This window comes from Macaca mulatta, chromosome 1 (assembly GCF_049350105.2).
Source record: "Macaca mulatta isolate MMU2019108-1 chromosome 1, T2T-MMU8v2.0, whole genome shotgun sequence".
Lineage (NCBI taxonomy): Eukaryota > Metazoa > Chordata > Mammalia > Primates > Cercopithecidae > Macaca > Macaca mulatta.
The window spans coordinates 129,219,556-129,239,467 of record NC_133406.1 but is presented as its reverse complement, the minus strand read 5'-3'; positions in this window follow the sequence as shown (position 1 = coordinate 129,239,467).

Sequence of the window (19,912 nt, the reverse complement as noted above, 5' to 3'; positions counted from 1 at the left end):
CCTTCCTCTTTTTATTCCAAAATATATAATTCACCAACTTTTGCAGATTTTATCTTCTACCTATCTTACAAGTCTGCTTTATATTTCTATTATTACTACTATAGAGCAAGCTTACTTGGTCTAGTGAAGCTTTAACTGATATCCTTACACCCCCTTTTTTTTTTTTTTTTTTTTTTTTTTTTTTTTTTTTTTAGAGGGAGCCTCGCTGTCGCCCAGGCTGGAGTACAGTGGTGCAATCTCAGCTGACTGCAAGCTCCACCTCCCGGGTTCAAGCTATTCTCCTGCCTCAGCCTCCCAAGTAGCTGGGACTACAGGCGCCCGCCACCACACCCGGCTAATTTTTTGTATTTTTATTAGAGACAGGGTTTCACCATGTTAGCCAGGATGGTCTTGATCTCCTGACCTCGTGATCTACCCGCCTCAGCCTCCCAAAGTGCTGGGATTACAGGCATGAGCCTCATATCCACTCTTGTATTCCTCTAAATGCTGCAGCCAGAGATACCATATGGAAACACAAATCTGATGGTGTCATCTCACTGCATTAAAAAAAAAAAAAATCAGTTTCCCCATTGCTTTTATGATAAGGATCAAAATCCTTGATTCTTTTCCTTTTTTTTTTTTCTTTTTTCTTTTTAGACAGGGTCTCAGTCTGTCACGCCAGGCTGGAGTGCAGTGGTATGATTTCAGCTCACTGCAACCTCCACCTCCTGGATTCAAGCGATTCTCGTGCCTCAGTCTCCTGAGTAGCTGGGATTACAGGTGCGCACTACCATGCCTGGCTCATTTTTTGTATTTTTAGTAGAGACAGGGTTTCACCATGTTGGCTAGGTTGGTGTCTAACTCCTGACCTCAAATAATCTGCCTGCCTTGGCATCCAAAAGTGCTGGGATTACAGGCACTTTTGAGCCACTGTGCCCAGCCAAAATCCTTGATTCTAATCAAGATGTTGAACTAGTACAGACTGCTGACACCCAGATAAATTAAAAAAAAAAAGGAAGTTTAGATTTTTAGGAATTAACAGCAACAACCACCACACACACACACACACACAAAAGCAGCTGTGAAAATTCCAATCTGTAGGAAATTTTCAGAACTGGTATGTGAGTGTATAGATTGTTACAGGCTAAAGCCAAGGGCCAGCACAGGCAGCAGAGGGTGGAGGAAATTATTTGAATTTTTCATCGCAACAGGTATGATCATTAATTGCCCTTTGAAAATAAACCTGTAGCAATAGCCAAACTCCTGGTATAAACAGGATAAAGTCAAGGCAGGAGAAACCCGTGCTAAGGTAAGGCACTGATGAAAATAGATGCAGTATTACCAGCCAATGTTGGGAAGTCACTACTCCATCCTTTCCACAAAACTGCCCTGGATAATACATTATAAATAGGTAACTTGACTTTTATCAGTGAGGTCTTGCACTACAATTTAAATATAACTCTGACCATGGAAATTGCCTTCTGGAGTGGAAGGTAACTGGTATGATCAGCAGTGCTTCTTTGAATTCCTTGGGACATACACGTTTTCTTCTACATTCATTGGGAAATGCAGACTGAGGCTTAAATATCTTTCTTTCTTTCTTTTCTTTCTTTCTTTTTTTTTTTTTTTGTGGTGGTTGTTGTTGTTGTTGAGACAGAGTCTCGCTCTGTCACCCAGGCTGGAGTGCAGTGGCGTGATCTCAGTTCACTGCAACCTTCGCCTCTCAGTTTCAAGCGATTCTCCTGCTTCAGCCTCCCGATTAGCTGGGACTACTCGTGCGCATCACCTCAAAATTCAGTTAATAAATACTCGTTTAAAGACATATTTAGAAATGAAATGATCTGTTACTAAATTAGCATTACAAAAACAGATCAAAAATGTTAAACGTACAACCAAGTTACATGGAAAATTAAAGTAATAGAAAACTACAGTAGACCTTGCTTATCCAGTTTTGTTTTTTGTGGTTTCACTTACCCATGGTCAACCATGGTTCAAAAATATTACATGAAAATTCCAGAAATTCACAAGTATTAACTTGTGTGCCATTCAGGGTAGCATGATGAAATCTTGAGCTGTCCTTTTTTGCCCACCAGGGTGTGAGTCATCCCTTTCTCTAGCATATCCCCACTGGTTAGTTACTTAGGTGCTATGTTGGTTTTCAGATCCACTGTCATGGTATCACAATGTTTATGTTCAAGTAACCCTTATTTACTTAAAAATGGCCCAAAGTACATGAGTAGTGATGCTAGCATGTTGTTCTATTTTTATTATTAGTTGTTATTAATCTCTTATTATGCCTAAATTATAAATTAAACGTTATTATAGGTATGTATGTATAAGAAAAAATATGTAGCACATATTCAGTCTGGTACTATTCATGGTTTTAAGCATTCACTGGGAGTCTTGAAACATATCCCCCACAGATATACTTCTGTATATCAGTGAAAATCGGAAAAAAATGAACATACTTGGGGGATGAGAGTGAAACCAAATATGAACCAAAATAAGCACACTAGATGAGATAAATAGTTGAATGCATGCAGCTGAATAAAGAATTAGGAGACTGACAGAAGAGAGTAAAGAAAATGTTGGAAGGCAGTAGGAAAGGATAAAAAGAGAGCAAATATAAAAATAAAAGTTACAATTTGTGTAATATAAAAGTAGAAGTTTCAATATCTGGAAAATAGGATTGCAGAAGGACAGAAATTAAAACAAATATTTTTTAAATCTGAAAGCTCTTTTCCCCAGAATTAAAGAAAACAGAAAGATGTCAGTTAAAGCATGTCCTAAGGCACCAAGTAAGAGAAATAAGAAAAAAAAACCATGCCTTAAGAAATTAAAACTAGAATATCAAAAAGAAAAAAAATAAAGCTTTCAGGGAGGAAAAATGTATTATTTTCTGCATAGCAAATAACCATATATTTCTGCATGAAAAATAACCATAAAATTCAGCAGCTAGAAATAACAAATGTCACTTAGGAATCTAGGCACAGCTTAGTCAGGTCCTCTGCTATAGAGTCATTTACAAGGCTGCAATCAAGGTGTTGGTCAGGGCTACTGTCTCATCTGAAGGCTCAACTAGAGAAGGAGCCAATTTCAAGTTCTTTTATTGTTGGAGGGATTCAGTTCTTTGCAGCAGTTGGACTGAGGGCCTATGTTTCTTGCTGGTTGTTGGCCAAAGGCTGCTGCCCTCAGTTCCTTGTCACATGGGCTGCCAAAGATAAACCCAACAGGACATTAGTTAAAACATTGAAAACAGATTTTATTCAGTAATTACTGATAGTAAGAGAAACAGCTGAGTTCCACTTTTATTTGTGCACAGGTGATCGGGTGTTTTAAAGGGAAAATGAGGGACCCATGAGCAGAGGGTCAAGAAAAGTCAGAGAAGTAAAAAATTACAAAAGATTGGTCAACATAAATGCATCTAGGCCAGCTGTGTCTGCTATCTGGCAGTTACTGAAGTTACGACTCTCTTTTCTTAGAAACTGAGAGACAGGGGTCTTATCCTTCCTGATGATTACATTTCAAAGAAATGTCCTTCAGTTTCTTCAGAAAGACACTTCTGAGTTGTAGGAGTTACATATACATTTCAAAGGAAAATGAAAAGGATGGATAATTATAAGCCCTTTTTAGTAAATGTTCTAAGAAAGAACTTATACATGCAACAAACAAGCATATTTCAATAAAATTCAATACTCCTTTATGTCAAAAACTCTCAGCAAATGAGGTATTGAAGGAACATACCACAAAATAATAAGAGCTACATACGACAAAGCCAGAGACAACATCATACTATTCGGGCAAAAGCTGGAAGCATTCCCTGTGAAAACCAGCATAAAACAAGGATACCCTCTCTCACCACTCCTGTTCAACATAGTATTGAAAGTCCTGGCCAGTGCAGTCATGCAAGAGAAAGAAAGAAAGGCCATCCAAACAGGAAGAGAGGAAGTCAAACTATCTCTGTCAGCCGATGGCACAATGCTATATTTAGAAAACTCCATAGCCTCAGCCCAAAAGCTCCTTCAGCTGATAAACAACTTCAGCAAAGTCTTAGGATACAAAATTAATGTACAGAAATCATTAGCATTTCTATACACCAACAACAGTGATGCGGAGAGCCAAATTAGGAATGCAATCCCATTCACAATTGCCACAAAAAGAAAAAAGTGTCTAGGAATATAGCAAACCAGAGAGGTGAACGATCTCTACAAGGGGAACTACAAAACACTGCTCAAAGAAATCAGAGATGACACAAACAAATGGAAAAACATTCCATACTCATGGATAGGAAGAATCAATATAGTTAAAATGGCCGTACTGCTCAAAGAAATGTATAGATTCAAGGATATTCCTATTAAACAACAATGATGTTCTTCAAGGAGCTAGAAAAAACTATTTAAAAATTCGTATGAAACCAAAAAAGAGCCTGAATAGCCAAGGCAAGCCTAAGCAAAAAGAACAAAGCTGGGGGTATCATACTAACAGACTTCAAAGTATACTACAGGTTACAGTCACCAAAACAGCATGGTGTTGGTATAAAAACAGACACATATATCAATGGGATAGAATAGAGAGTCCTGAAATAAGGCTGTACACCTACAGTTATCTGATCTTTGACAAAGCTGACACAAACAAGCCATGGGGAAAAAACTCCCTTATTAATAAATGGTACTGGGATAATAGGCTAGCCATATGCAGAAGATTGAAGCTAGGTGCCTTCCTTACACCATATACAAAAATCAACGCAAGATGGATTAAGGACTTTCATGTAAAACTCAAAACTTTAAAAATCCTGGAAGACAACCTAGGCAATACCATCCGAGACATAGGAATGGGCAAAGACACAAAAAGCAATCACAACAACAGCAAACATTGACAAATGGGATCTAACTAAACTGTAGAACTTCTGCACAGCAAAAGAACTATCAACAGTGTAACTAGACAATCTACAGAATGAGAGATAATACTTCCAAACTATGCAGTTGACAAAGGTCTAATATCCAGCATCTATAGGGAATTTAAACACATTTACAAGAGAAAAACAAGCCCATTAAAAAGTTGGCAGAGGACATGAACAGACACTCTTCAAAAGAAGACATACATGCGACAAACAAGCATATGAAAAAAAGCTCAACATTGCTAAGCAGTAGAGAAATGCAAATCAAACCCACTATGAGATACCATTTTGCACCAGTCAGAATGGCTATAAAAAGTCAAAAAATAACAGATGCTGGTGAAGATGTGGAGAAGAAGAAACACTTATACACTGTGGTGGGAGTGTAAATTAAATCAACCAGTGTGGAAAACAGTGTGGTGATTCCTCAGAGACCCAAAACCAGAGCTACTTCTTGACCCAGCAATCCCATTACTTGGTATGTGCCCAGAGGAATATAAATTATTCTACCATAAAGACACATGCACACAGATATTCATTGAAACACTATTCATAATAGCAAAGACATGGAATCAACCTAAATGCCCATCAATGGTAGACTGGATAAAGAAAATGTGGTACATATGCACCATAGAATACTATGCAGCCATAAAAAAGGGTGAGATCATGTACTTTGCAGCAACATAGATGGGGCTAGAGGCCATTATCCTTAGCAATCTAACACAGGAACAGAAAATCAAATACCAAATGTTCCCATTTTTAAGTAGGAGTTAAATGATGAGAACACACGGCCCCGTAGAGAACAAGAGACATGAGGCCTATTGTAGGGTTGGGGGAGTGAGAAGGAAGAACATCAGGAAAACTAACTAATGGAGACTGGGATTACTAACTGGGCGATGAAATAAACTGTACAACAAATTCCTGTGACACAAGTTTACCTATATAACAAACCTGCACATGTACCCTTTAACTTAAAACTTACATTAAAAAAAACAAAAACACTCCCACACATTTCAAAAGGACAATGAGCCACACTCATCCACATAAGGCATTGCAACTTTTCACGTTAATTCAGTTAAACCCCCCGCCTACTACTTAATAATTCACAAGCTGCAGCTCTTCAAATTGTCGTCTTGGCTACTCAGTCCTCTGTATCCTCTCCCTTTAATTTTCCCCTCTCTCCTCTTTGCTTATTTGTATTTGCCTCCATGTTCTTCCTTTTTATCTCTTATTTCTTTCACCTTTTCTATCTCTCTTTTGTTTCTTCCTTACACAGGCTGGGTGGTAGGTGTAGGAGCTGGGTGCAGTGCAAGAGCATGGGCATACACTTCCAAAAGCAAATTTGAGGTCTTTTACAATGTAAAGTGTCCTGTCCACGTATTATTTATGTATTTACTAATCATTTAACATGTTAAAAACTGTACTTCCATTTTTTTGGCAGTTGCTGTATTTTTGTTTAATGTATCAGTATTTTATATTGTTTCTCTAACTTCAGTTTCCCATGAACCCTGGGGTTTTTATTGTATGATTCTGCATAATGTGGTGATGTTAGGAATGGATATGTCATGTTATATCAGAACTACCTACAAAGATAATTTTAAAACCTTTGTAAAGCCACTTTGGGTGAGATGAGCAACAGGGGCTGGATTTACTCTCCTACTTGAAGCAATGTCTATAGCAAAAACAACAGCAACAAAACAGACAAAAATGTGCGAAACAGTACCTTTTAAGATACTGGAATGAGGCAATGATAGACAGTGATTTTGAAATATGGGAAAAAATGAGGTAAGCATTACCATTGCCTCATTTTACCATCTTGAGAGATTTTCAGCCTACAGCTCAAGGAAGAGGAACTGAGGCACAGCCTGTCAGACTAGCTGTGTTGAGGAAATGGAGCTGAGTCCTGGGAAACCAAGGAAGCCAAAGTTGATAGGACAGACTATCAAAGAGAAGAGATAACTGCATGGAAGGAGATATATGTGTGTGTGTGTGTGTGTGTGTGTGTGTGTGTGTGTGTGTGTGTGTGGTGGTGAGTTGGTGGTGTGAAGAGAGAGAGAGAGGGGGAAGGAGAGATTTATTATGGAAATTGTTTCATGTGATTATAGTGGTCAAGAAGTTCCACCATCTGCCATTTGGAAGTTGGATAACCAGGAAAGCCAGTGGTGTAATTCAGTCTGGATCTAAGGATTGAAGAGCCAGAGGAGCCAATGGTATAACTCTCAGTTTGACTCCAAGGCCTAAGAACCCGGGAGTGGGAAGGGGAGTGCAGGTGTAAGTCTCAAAGTCGTAGGGCCCAAAAACCAGGAGTGCTGATGTCTGATGGCAGAAGTGGATGAGCCTATCTCAAGAAAAGAAGGAATTCATCCTTCTTCCACATTTTTGTTCTATTCAGACCCTCAACTGATGGGATTATGCCTTGGTGAGGGTAGATCTTTTTATTTAGACTACTGGTTCAAATGCTAATCTACTCCAAAGACACCCTTACAGGCACACATAGTAATAACGTGTTGCCAGTTATCTGGGCACCCCTTAGCCAAGACAAACTGATACATAAAATTAACCAGTACAGTTCATGTGGAATATTCAGTAGAGTACTGACAAGCGTTTGTCTGTAATGAAACTCAATGCTAGGGAATGAACTATCAAAAAGGATAAGAAGGAATAGTACCTAACACACATGGCTGGAAACAGTGCCTTTTCCCACCACGGACTGGAAAAATTCATATTTCATGTGTGTGGAATACAGTACTGCTACACTCCAGATGTACCTAACAAATCACAAAAACAAGATCTGAAAGTATCAAACTTTTTCCAAATAAAATAACTGTATCTCAAAACAAAACTCAAGAGAATGTATAGCAATACAAAAATATCCAGCACCCAACAAGGTAATATTTACAATGTTAGAGCCTAATAAAAGATTACCAGGCATACAGAGGCAATACAACATCCACAATGAAAATAATCAGTCAAAACAGACCAAGATATTGGAATTAGCAAATAGGGATATTAATACAAATATTACAACTGTATACTCTATGTTCAAAAAGTTAAGTAAACATATAGAGGATATTTTTAAAATTCAAATAAAATTTCCAAAGAGGAAAGCTATCGTGATGAAATAGGAAAATACACTTTACCTCATTTCTATGATGATTTTGACCTCATTTACTTTATTGAATTCAGCCAATTCTTCTTTTATTTTACGGTTTTTTGTTTGTTGGTTGGTTTTTTGTTTTGTTTTTTAGACGGAATTTCACCCTCATCGCCCAGGCTGGAGTGCAGTGGCACGATCTCTGCTCATTGCAACCACTACCTCCTGGGTTCAAGGGATTCTCCTGCCTCAGCCTCCCAAGTAGCTGTAATGACAGGCCTGTGCCACCACACCCAGCTAATTTTTTTATTTTTAGTAGAGACGGAGTTTCACCATGTTGGCCAGGCTGGTCTCGAACTGCTGACCTCATGTGATCCACCTGCCTCGGCCTCCCAAAGTGCTGGGATTACAGGTGTGAGTCACTGCGCCCAGCCATATTTGTTTTTATGTCCACTTCTGCTATGAGCTTTGAATTTCTCAAGTATTTTTACTGTTTTATGAGGTCTTACATTTTTCTTTTGCCTCATGCTTGATTTGGGAAGAAGCTTTTATCACCAAAGTGTTTTGATTCTAATTTTATGATTGTGTTCACAGTACCTATATATGAATATTGACAGGCACTTTCAGTTCATTTTTAAACAAAATACTTTCCTGCACAGCAGTTAAAAAAAGAAAAATACACTTTATTGCGTTAATGGAAGATTATATCTTACAGAAGAAATAATAACTGAGCATTAAGCTTAGTCCCTGATGTGGTTCTCTTTGTATTTATCTTGTTTGGTGTTTATAGGTAATTTTGAACCTATATTTTGTAAACGTAAAAAAAATTGGCCAGGTGCGGTGGCTCACACCTATAATCCCAGCACTTTGGGAGGCCAAGGCGGGTGGATCATGAGGTCAGGAGATTGAGACCATCCTGGCTAACACGGTGAAACTCCATCTCTACTAAAAATACAAAAAATTAGCTGGGCGTGGTGGTGGGTGCCTGTAGTCCCACCTACTCGGGAGGCTGAGGCAGGAGAATGGCGTGAACCCGGGAGGCAGAGCTTGCAGTGACCCGAGATGGCGCCACTGCACTCCAGCCTGGGCAACAGAGCGAGACTCCGTCTCAAAAAAAGTAAGAAAATAAATTTATATGACTGTTCTAGGATATAATTCCATAGTTTAGTTAAATCTTTACTCTTCTTTGCTAAAAATGCCTCAAAGAGTTTTTACACTCATTTCTTAAGCAATTTCTTTCCAATTTTCAAAAATTATTCACCAGTATTTCTTCAAATACTATACCTTTTTCTTACTCTCTCGCTTCTATCTTGACTCCAATTACCCATATGTTAGCCCTTTTATCAATGCCCCATGTGTCTCTTATGTTTTATTCAATATTTTATATCTCCTTTTATATTCTTGATTCTTTTATATTTCCCAGTTCACTAATCATCTGAAAAATCATATCTAATGAACTATTTACTAATCTATTAAACTTCTTATTTTAATTATAGTAGTTTTCCATTTTAGAACTTTCATTTGACTCTTTTTTTATATTTCATATCTCTGATCAAGTTTTACATTTTAAATCTATATTTATGTGTCAATTAATAATAATATAAAATATCTGTTAATGCCAAATCTTTTCTGAGTCTGTTTTTATTGTCTATTTTACTCTTTGTTTTTGTCTTTTTGCTTATGTTGTATAAGATGTCTCAAAATTTGTACTGGGTGCTAAACATTCTCCCTGAAAACTTTAAGGAATTAAGTCCTCTTCTAAGTACTAATGACCATATCAATCCTGTCGAGGGTTGAGTTGAGACTTTGTTATGACTACTCCATTTCAATTTATTATTACTTATAGAGAATGGTCCATATTTCTAGAGTGTGATCATTCTGGGATCTCAATTGAAAACCCAGTTTTTACCAAAACCCCTTTACCTTGGCAAATTTTGAACTCCAATCTCTGTCTCATCAGTACAACATAATTGCTGAAACTTCTGTACAGTTTGTTAGCCTCCTAGCTGCTGTTTTCTGCTGGATTTATTGGATTCCTGGCCCTTAATGTGAAGCTCAGAATTTGGCCAGTGATTTGAGGTAAATTTGTAGTTGGCTTCTTTATCTATGATTTATTCCCCTTTGGGAATTTGCTTAAGTCCCAGCCACTTGGCATCTCTGAATTCTGATCTCTGCTTCCTCTTTACAATATGACTATGCTGTATACTTTGACTAGAGTCCTCATGTTAAAATTTTTTCAAAAAACAGGTCAGGATAAATGTGAATCTTTTCTCTTAGGCTTTCCTTCTCTCAAGGATCATGGTTCCTCAACTCCTGACATTATCGATTACTCCTCAATGCCTTAAACCATTGTCTTATATAGACTGTTCACATGCACACACACACACACACACACACACACACACACACGTATATGCTTGTATGTGTATATGTAAAAAGGGTTACTAAAATATAAGCTACTCCATCCTGGTCAGAACTAAAAGTTTTCTCAAGAAAATATATTGATTCTGTAATTTCAATATTTATAAATTTCCTTTCTAGGATATCTAGTTCATTTTTGATTCTGTTAATTGTCTAAAGTTTTTGGTACATGTTTGTTTTCCAACTTTAATTTTATTCAGTAAATATATTTTTTATAGTTTGACTCTGATTATTTCAGTATCTAATATCCTTGAGAAGCTTATTAGGCATCATTTCTGATTATAATTTCTGAATGCAAGATCAGGTTTTTTGGAAATTTATGTTAATTTTCTAGTCTTTTTATAAGTTTTTCATTATAGATTTATAAAACTTAAAAGTCTAGCCTTTCATTCCTCCATAGATAATTTGCATTTTCTTTTAAAAATAAGATTTTAAAAATTAAAGTATTATTTACATACAATAAACTAGAGAAATCTTAGGTACACAGCTCAGCAAATTTTCACTTATGAACACCTCCATGTAGAGTATTTTCTTTTCTTTTCTTTTTTTTGAGATGCAGTTTCACTCTGTTGCCCAGGCTGGATTGCAGTCACATGATCTAGGCTCACTACAACCTCTGCCTCCTGGGTTCAAGTGATTCTTCTGCTTCAGCCTCCCGAGTAGCTGGGATTACAGGCATGCGCCACCACACGCGGCTAATTTTTGTAGTTTTAGTAGAGATGGGGTTTCGGCATGTTGGTCAGGCTGGTCTTGAAGTCCTGACCTCAAGCGATCCGCCCACCTTGGCATCCCAAAGCGCTGGGATTACAGGTGTGAGCCACTGTGCCTGGCCCAGTAGAACAGTTTTTGGACTGCAAAAGGCTCCATGTTGTATGTTGCCACTCAACACTCCATCAGTAAGGAAAAGCACTATTCACACCACTATCACATGGGTTAACTTTGCCTCTTCTTATAAGGACACCAGTAAGATAGGATTAGGGCCTATAAAAGTAATTGGCTTTTATATAGAAAAAATTTATAGCATATCATGGATTCTTTTGCTCAACATTACGTCTGTGATATTTGTCTGTGTTGTTACATTTAGCAGCAGTTTGTTTTTTCTTTGGTATGTAATATTCCATTATATAAGGCCATAAGTTATTTATTCTTCCTAATAATGATGGACATTTGTGTTCTTTCTAGCTTTTGGCTATTTGCATTTTCTTTTGCCAGTCTTTGTAGGAAGATGCCCATGTCAGAGTACTTTAAATGATACACTTGATTTTTTTAGGACCACATATGTAACTTTAAGTTTCCCTTCACTGGTGACAAAGGTAAGACAAGCATTATCTCTTGCCAAATCCTTCACACAGATCCCTGAGTTGTTTACACTTACACTGAGGGTTTGCCACTTTGGGATCCTAGCATTGTAGAGGGAAGGAGCCTCCTTTTAGATTCCTACCTTGGATAGGATCTAGATTTTATCTGCTTTTCCCTATTCCCTGAATTACTTCTATGGGCTGAATTGTATTCCACCAAAATTCATATGCTGAAGCCCTAACTGATCTTTGTGGAAGATCAGTTGGCTGTAAATATGTGGCATTATTTCTGAGTTCTCTATTCTGTTCTAATCTGACACATTGATATATGTGTCTATTTTTATACCAGTACCATGCCGTTTGGGTTATTATAGCCTTGGAATATAATTTGAAGTCAAGTAATGTGATACCTCCAGCTTTGTTCCTTTTTGGTTAGAATTGGTTTGGATAATCAGGCTGTTTTTTGGTTCCAAATGAATTTTAGGATTGTTTTTTCAAATTCTTTGAAAAATGACATTGATATTTTGATAGTGCATTGAATCTACAGATTTCTTTGGGCAGTATGGTCATTTTAATTATATTAATTCTTCTGATCCATGAGCATGTTTTTCTATTTATTTGTGTTATCAACAATTTATTTCATTAGTGTTTTGTAGTTTTTCTTATGGCAATCTTTCACTTCCTTGGTTAAATTTGTTCCTAGATATTTCATTTTATTTTTTTGTAGCTATTGTAAATGAGATTGATTTCCTGATTTTATTCTCAGCTAGTTATTGGTGCATGGAAACACCACTGATTTTGTATGCTGATTTTATATCCTGCAACTTTACCCAATTCATTTATCAAATCTGAGAGTTTTTTGGTGGAGCACATGTTTTTGGAAAAATTGCACTGATAGACTTGCTTGATGCAGTGTTGCCACAAACCTGCAATTTGTAAATTTAAAAAAAATGTGGATATCTGCAAAGTGCAATAAAATGAAGCACACTAACGTGAGCTGTAAATGACTTTCTGGGAAAGGCAAAACTCTGGAGACAGTGTAAAGATCAGTGGTTGCTGGGGCTAGGGAGAAGAGAGGGGAATTTAAGTATAGCACCAATTTCTAAGGCAGTGAAATAATTATTCTGTGATTCTATAATGCTGGATACATGTCATCATACATTTGTCAAAATCTATAGAATGTACAACACCATGAGTGAATCCTAATGTAAGCTATGGACTTTAGTTAATAATAATGTATTATTGGCTCATCAATTGTAACAAATATACCACAATAATGCAAAATGTTAATAACAGAGAATTAAAAGTGAGTGATAAAGGGTATATGGGAACTTTGTACTTTCAGCTCAATTTTTTTCCATTTATCTAAAGCTGCTGAGAAAGAAAGCCTATTGATCAAAAACATTAATGGAATACCTCTCAAGCTGTATTTAAAGGAAAACTTATGGCTGTAAATTTCTATATTAGAAAAAGGAAAAAAGTATCAAATCAATGACATCAGTTTGCTTGTGTTAATCAGGATTCTCCAGAGAAATAGAATCAATAGAAGAATATATATGTATATGACAAGGTCTCACTCTGTTGCCCAGGCTGGAGTGCAGTGATATGATTATACCTCACTATAACCTTATAACCTCCAACTTCTGGGCTCAAGCAACCCTCCTGCCTAAGCCTTATGAGTAGCTAGGACTACAGATGTGTGTCACCATGCCTGAATAATTTTTTGTTTGTTTTTTATATAGATAGGGTCTCTCTATGTTGCCCAGGCTAGTCTCAAACTCCTGGCCTTAAGTGATATTCCTTCCTTGGCCTTCCAAAGTGCTAGGATAACAGGAATGAGTCACCATACCAGATCTGCATATATTTATTTATTCACAATGTTGTGCAAAACATTCTTGTTTTTTTTTTTTTTTTTTTTTTTTTGAGACAGAGTCTCGCACTGGCACCTGGGCTGGAGTGCAATGGTGCAATGTTGGCTGACTGCAACTTCTGCCTCCCAGGTTCAAGCGATTCTGTTGCCTTGGCCTCCTGAGTAGTTGGGATTACAGGTGCCTGCCACCACGCCTGGCTAATCTTTTGTATTTTTAGTAGAGACGGGATATTTCCATGTTGGCCAGGCTGATCTTGAACTCCTGACCTCAAGTGATCCACCTGCCTTGGCCTCCCAAAGTGCTGGGATTACAGGTGTGAGCCACCGCGCCAGTCCTGCAAAGCATTTTTATCATCTCAAAGATATGTTATGTCTATTAGCAGTCAGCTTCCATTTCCCCCTCTCCTAAGCTCCTGGAAACCACTAATCTGCTTTTGCTCTCTACAGATTTTTTTTTTTTTTTTTTTGAGACGGAGTCTCGCTGTGTCACCCAGGCTGGAGTGCAGTGGCGCGATCTCGGCTCACTGCAAGCTCCGCCTCCCGGGTTTACGCCATTCTCCTGCCTCAGCCTCCGAGTAGCTGGGACTACAGGCGCCCGCCACCACGCCCGGCTAGTTTTTTGTATTTTTAGTAGAGACGGGGTTTCACCATGTTAGCCAGGATGGTCTCGATCTCCTGACCTCGTGATCCACCCGCCTCGGCCTCCCAAAGTGCTGGGATTACAGGCTTGAGCCACCGCGCCCGGCCTGCTCTCTACAGATTTACCTAATCTGGGTATTTCATATAAATGAAATCTTAGTATGTTACCGTCTGTGTTTGGCTCCTGTTACTTAGCATAATATTTTCTAGGCACATATCTGTTGTAGCATGTATCAATACTTCATTTTTATGGTTGAATAATATTCTATTGAATGGATATACCACACGCTCTTCATGCATTCACCTTTTGATGGCCATTTGCATTATTTCCACCTATTGGCCATTGTGAATAGTGCTGCTATAAACATTGATGTACAGTTTTTTGTTTGAACACCTATTTTTAATTCTCTGAAATTACTGGGTCATATGGTAATTTTTTGTTTAACTTTCTGAGAAACTGCTAACTTATTTTAGCAGTGGCTGCATCATTTTACATTCTCAGCAAACAATGTATGGGTGTTCAAGTTCCTCCACATGTTTGTCAACACTTGACATTTTTCTATTTTTAAAAATTGTAGTCATTCTAGTGGGTGAAGAGGTTTTGACTGGCATTTTCCCAGTGACTAATAATATTGAGCATCTTATATGAGCTTATTGATCATTCGTATATCTTCTCTGGAGAAATGTCCATTCAAATCATTTGCCCATTTTTGAATTGATTTCTTAAAAAATGTTAAGTTGTAGGAGTTCTTTATATATTCTGGATATGAATCCCTTATCAGTCATATAATTTGCAAATATTTCTCCCATCCATTAGATTGCCTTTTTTGTTTTCTGTTCTGTTTACTTTCAGGTGATGGTTGGTCAGGTATGGCCGCAAGACGGGGGAGAAGAAGAGGTTCAGGAAAACAAAGTTTATTACATCATGGACCCGAAAGAGTAACTGCCTGTCAAGAGGGGTTCACATAGGAAGAGCACCAAGGGAGTGGGCTCAACCATGCAGAAGGGAGTCAAAAAAGAGAGAAGACCCACGCATAAGTGCCTTTATTAAGGGCCACGGTGGAGTAAATAAGCAAAAGGCACAAAAGGATTTCATTGGTGCATTAGAAAGTTGGTAGATCACAGCCAGGGAGGACAAGAAAGGAAACTTGTGACAGAAGCCAACCTTACCACACAGGTACACCTGGTTACTTGGGCGTGGTGTTCATAGCCTCTTTGTGGGGATGTTGAGGCAGCAAGAAAATATAAAGTTGTTAAATTTACAATACTTTCAACCCTGTGGTGCCTCAACATCTTTAACAATACTAATTGGGAGGAAGACTGCTTGCCACCTGGATTGTGGAGATGTGAAAGGTGACTAGCTAGCCACTGAAGGCAAACTTTGATACAGATGACAACTAGGAGACGTTCTATTAGCCATATGGCAAGTGGTTGGAACTCAGTTCACAACCAGGCACATCGCCTTGTGCGAGAAAGCCAAGAGAACAGGTCAGATCCCTGTGTATTTAAGGAAACACATTGGTAGATTTTGGTTATATTATGAAAGTTCTTTACTTCTTAGCCTATTCCTCATAGCTTGGCCTGTACCTGTCCAGAGTTATTAATGTATATATGGCAGGAGGTGCCTTGCATGGCACAAACCCCTCTCTCCCCTGGCTAGTGAGTAGTCAAGAGCAGTGTGCTATCCATTATCACTCGGGCTAGAGACAAATGGGCTTGTTGTGTAAAGGACAATGGTTCATGTAGCCTTTGAATATGATCTGAAAGGGCCTATGATCTGAAAGGTTCTGGTTGCCAGCTAAGATTTTATTTTGTATGCAAAGGCTGCTGTTCTGGTGCCAACACTGGCAGCTCCTGTGGCTATGGTAAGCCCTATTAAGATGGGAATAAATATTACCTGTTTTGCCTGATGTTTTGGGGTTGATGGAAATGAGCAGTTAGCTGGTTGATAAAGAACTAGGAGAATCCTCAGTGTAACCACTGTACATGGGGGTATGGTTTTATTCGGAAAAATGTGGGGGATTAAGCAAGGAAACTATATAAGGTGCTATGACTATGAGTTTGGGCCACAGTAGAGCCTGAAAGTGCTGTTATTTAGAGCATAATGTACCCATAAAGATATTATAAGGAGGTTGAAGGCCCCAATGTGGAGAACTGGCCAAGTTTAATGGGCTCCTGGGCACAAGTGGTAAGCCTATGGGGGTAACTTGATTATAATGTGCAGCTGTCCCTGGTGAGTATAGCTAGAAATGAAGGTAGCTGGTATATTTAAGCAGATGTGAAATTTAAGAATTTTATTGTAAGCTATGATAGAACTTGGCCTAATGTGGTGTCAGCAGGAAAGTCATTAAGGTGGGCCCATGCCCAATGGGACTTGGTGGTAGGCTCAACAGTTGTGAAGGGCTATGGCCATGGCTGAAACTTTGGCAGCTTGTACATATGTGTTGGAGATCTTGGTCTGTACCAGGTTAGTGTAGTGGTTGTTGTGACATAAGTGTGAAGAAGTCAGGAAGTAGAGGTATTTATGGGTCTGGTATCTGTGGGTGTAGTTTCCTGGGCACCAGCCTCAAGAGTGCTGGGGTACATGGCTGTTTCTGCCATGGTTGGCATTGCAGGCAAACAGAAATCGCAGAAAATCATTAGAAGTGCACATAGGAATAGAAAATCTGGAGGGTACGTGGCTAGGCATGGCACAGAAGACGTATTAGGAGAAACTCTACCCTGAGTGGCATTCAAGATGAAATGCTTTGCATCCCACAGAGGCTTAATGCACTCTAGGGCTGCTTTGCAATAGTAGGACTTTGAACTCATAGTTTCACAGGCAGGTGTCAGCAGGGCAGGATCCAGGGTCAAACAAGTAACAATCTCAACGAAATAGTCTTCCCAGCGTTCATATTCACATTGGGCAATATAAGGTTGCAGTATATTTGGATCAGCCATGGATAGCAGGGGAATCAAGACTGAGCACTGAGTGTGGGAGTTGTTTAAAGGGGATGTCTAAAACAGTCCAAGTCTGGAGCAGAAGCAGTTGTCTGAGGTGAAATCAATTCCACTGGCAAGCACTTGGGTTGGGATGACATTGTCTGAGATTATGTCATATCTATCAATGACCTCTTGGATTGGGTTGATGTCAGGATCAATCCAGGAAAAGGGTGTCCCTACCATGTAGCAATCCATAGGGGATAAAAGGGAGCGTCTAAGGACTAAGAATTATGGTAACATGTGAAGGTCTTGCCCAAAATAGATTCACAGGTGACTCTGCAGCTGCTGGAGACACAGATTTCTTCTTCTTCTTCTTCTTCTTCTTCTTCTTATTATTATTATTATTATTATTATGCTTTAAGTTCTAGGGTACAAGTGCACAATGTGCACGTTGGTTACATATGTATAAATGTGCCATGTTGGTGTGCTGCACCTGTTAACTCGTCATTTACATTAGGTATATCTCCTAATGCTATCCCTCCCCACTCCCTCCTCCCCATGACAGGCCCCAGTGTGTGATGTTCCCCTTCCTGTGTCCAAGTGTTCTCATTGTTCAATTCTCACCTATGAGTGAGAACATGTGGTGTTTGGTTTTCTGTTCTTGCTGAAATAGCAAGTTTCTTGAGAATGATAGTTTGCTGAGAATGATGGTTTCCAGCTGCATCCATGTCCCTACAAAGGACATGAACTCATCCTTTTTTATGGCTGCATAGTATTTCATGGTGTATATGTGCCACATTCTCTTAATCCAGTTTGTCACTGATGCACATTTGGGTTGGTTCCAAGTCTTTGCTGTTGTGAACAGTGCCACAATAAACATATGTGTGCATGGGAGACACAGATTTCTTTCAAGTCTGCTGGGTCATCAGTGACACAACAGGCAAATGCTCAAGCCACTCTGATCTGGGACTGCCCTTCGTAGTCTATCTATAAAGGATGTATTTTCTTGGAGCACTGATAAGCTGTGTTCAGAGAGACTCTATGCATGATTCTACATTCTGGGGCACAGCTTCCCGTAGAGATCTCAGGTACCATGGAGCAAAGAATTAACAGCCAGGGTTTAATCCACAGACATGAATTCAGTCAATCTACAGAGGCCATGCTCAAGAGAATGTCCACTAGCATATACTACTGCTCAAAATTGTTTAAACACCAATATCATTTGAGCTATTCATAATGGAAGGCTGCCAGCTGGGGAGGGATTCAGTCATGAGCCAGGCTCAAAGATAGGCCGCTCTCATGGAGCTCAGGATAACCTCCAGGCAGGTCCAATTTCTCCAATTTGTGGTACACTACTGAAGGGGCTCTGTGGGGCTGTTGCGCATTCTAGGGGTCAGGTTGAAACATTATGGGTTGACCCATATCCCCAGTGCCCAAGTTAAGCACAAACAAACTAACAAACACAGCCAAGGGAAGTAACAATATTTTATTAATTTGGCAGAGACTGTACCCTGGACATGGGGCAGTTGTAGTAACACCAGTGGGGAATCTTGGAGTCTTAAATACATCTGTAGCTCCTAGCTAAGTACAAACCTCCCAGTAGTGAGAGTTGGGAACTAGTATGGTGGTGGCTGTGGGTCACATTTGGAATCTGTCATTTCCAGAAGTGGCTCGCATTCTCCAGATATAACTTGCTGTCTCCACAAATAGCAACCCACACATTTCCACTACTCAACCCTGTATCTATAATTTCCGATTCCTGCCTCAGTGTGGAATGGGGATTAAGCAGGCACCCTTTATATCCTGAGTACAAAGGCAGGATCTCAGGCTCTGGCATCAGCTTGTCCAGGTACTCTTGTGCTCAAATTAAATGTCTACGGCATTTCAATGGGCTTTCAGTCATTAAGGGGTCATATTTAGCAATCTGTTCCTTGATTAAGCATCCAAGTCAAAAAGGCTGGAGGAATAATTGAAAAGTCAAATTCATATGGAGAGAAATCATTGCCAGAGTAACAGGTACAATCCTCCTGGACAGCAAAATGAGCCAGATTGCCCTTGCAAGCAAACAGGAGCAGAGCAGAAGGCTATATAAAATTAGTGTAAGGGATATAGAATACTGTGGATAAAGAGTTGAGATAAATTATGGATTGTAGGAGAAAGGAGACCTACTTAAAGATCCATTTACCAAAGAGTAATTTTAGTAGCATGTCTTTCAACAGGCCATTGTTACATTAAGTGAGGCCTGAGGTTGTGGTTGGTATGACAAATGAAAGTTCCATAAGATGCCCTGTTCTAGTGTCTGGTTCTGGGTAGCATGGTAGGGAAAATGAGTCCCTTGGTCAGAATTTATGATATCTGGAACAACAAAGGAAACTAAAATGGTCCTCGTTAGGCCAGAGGCAGTGAAAGGCCAGCATACCCCATAAAGGAGTCAATCATAGTAAGGGTACACTAGGCAGCACCTGCAGTAGGGGGCAAGGGATCAATGTAATCAATACAACACCAGGAAAAGGGATAGAAATTCTGTGGAAAAGATCCCCATTGAGTTTCACACCAATATTTGGTCTTGAAGCATGTGTCTCAGTTGTCAGTCTCTGTCTTGGCCAGAGAGACTTGCAGGGGAATGCCTTGTCTATGGGTCCATTCAACAAACACATGCATTCCCCAATGCCCAGAGGGATTATGTGGCCAAGTTACCAGCAGGTATGGAAGTGAGGAGGGATCCAGGGAGGCAACAGAAGTGGCTAGAGAAAGTGTATTCATCCTAGAAATCAGCCTGCTGCGTTGTTGAAATG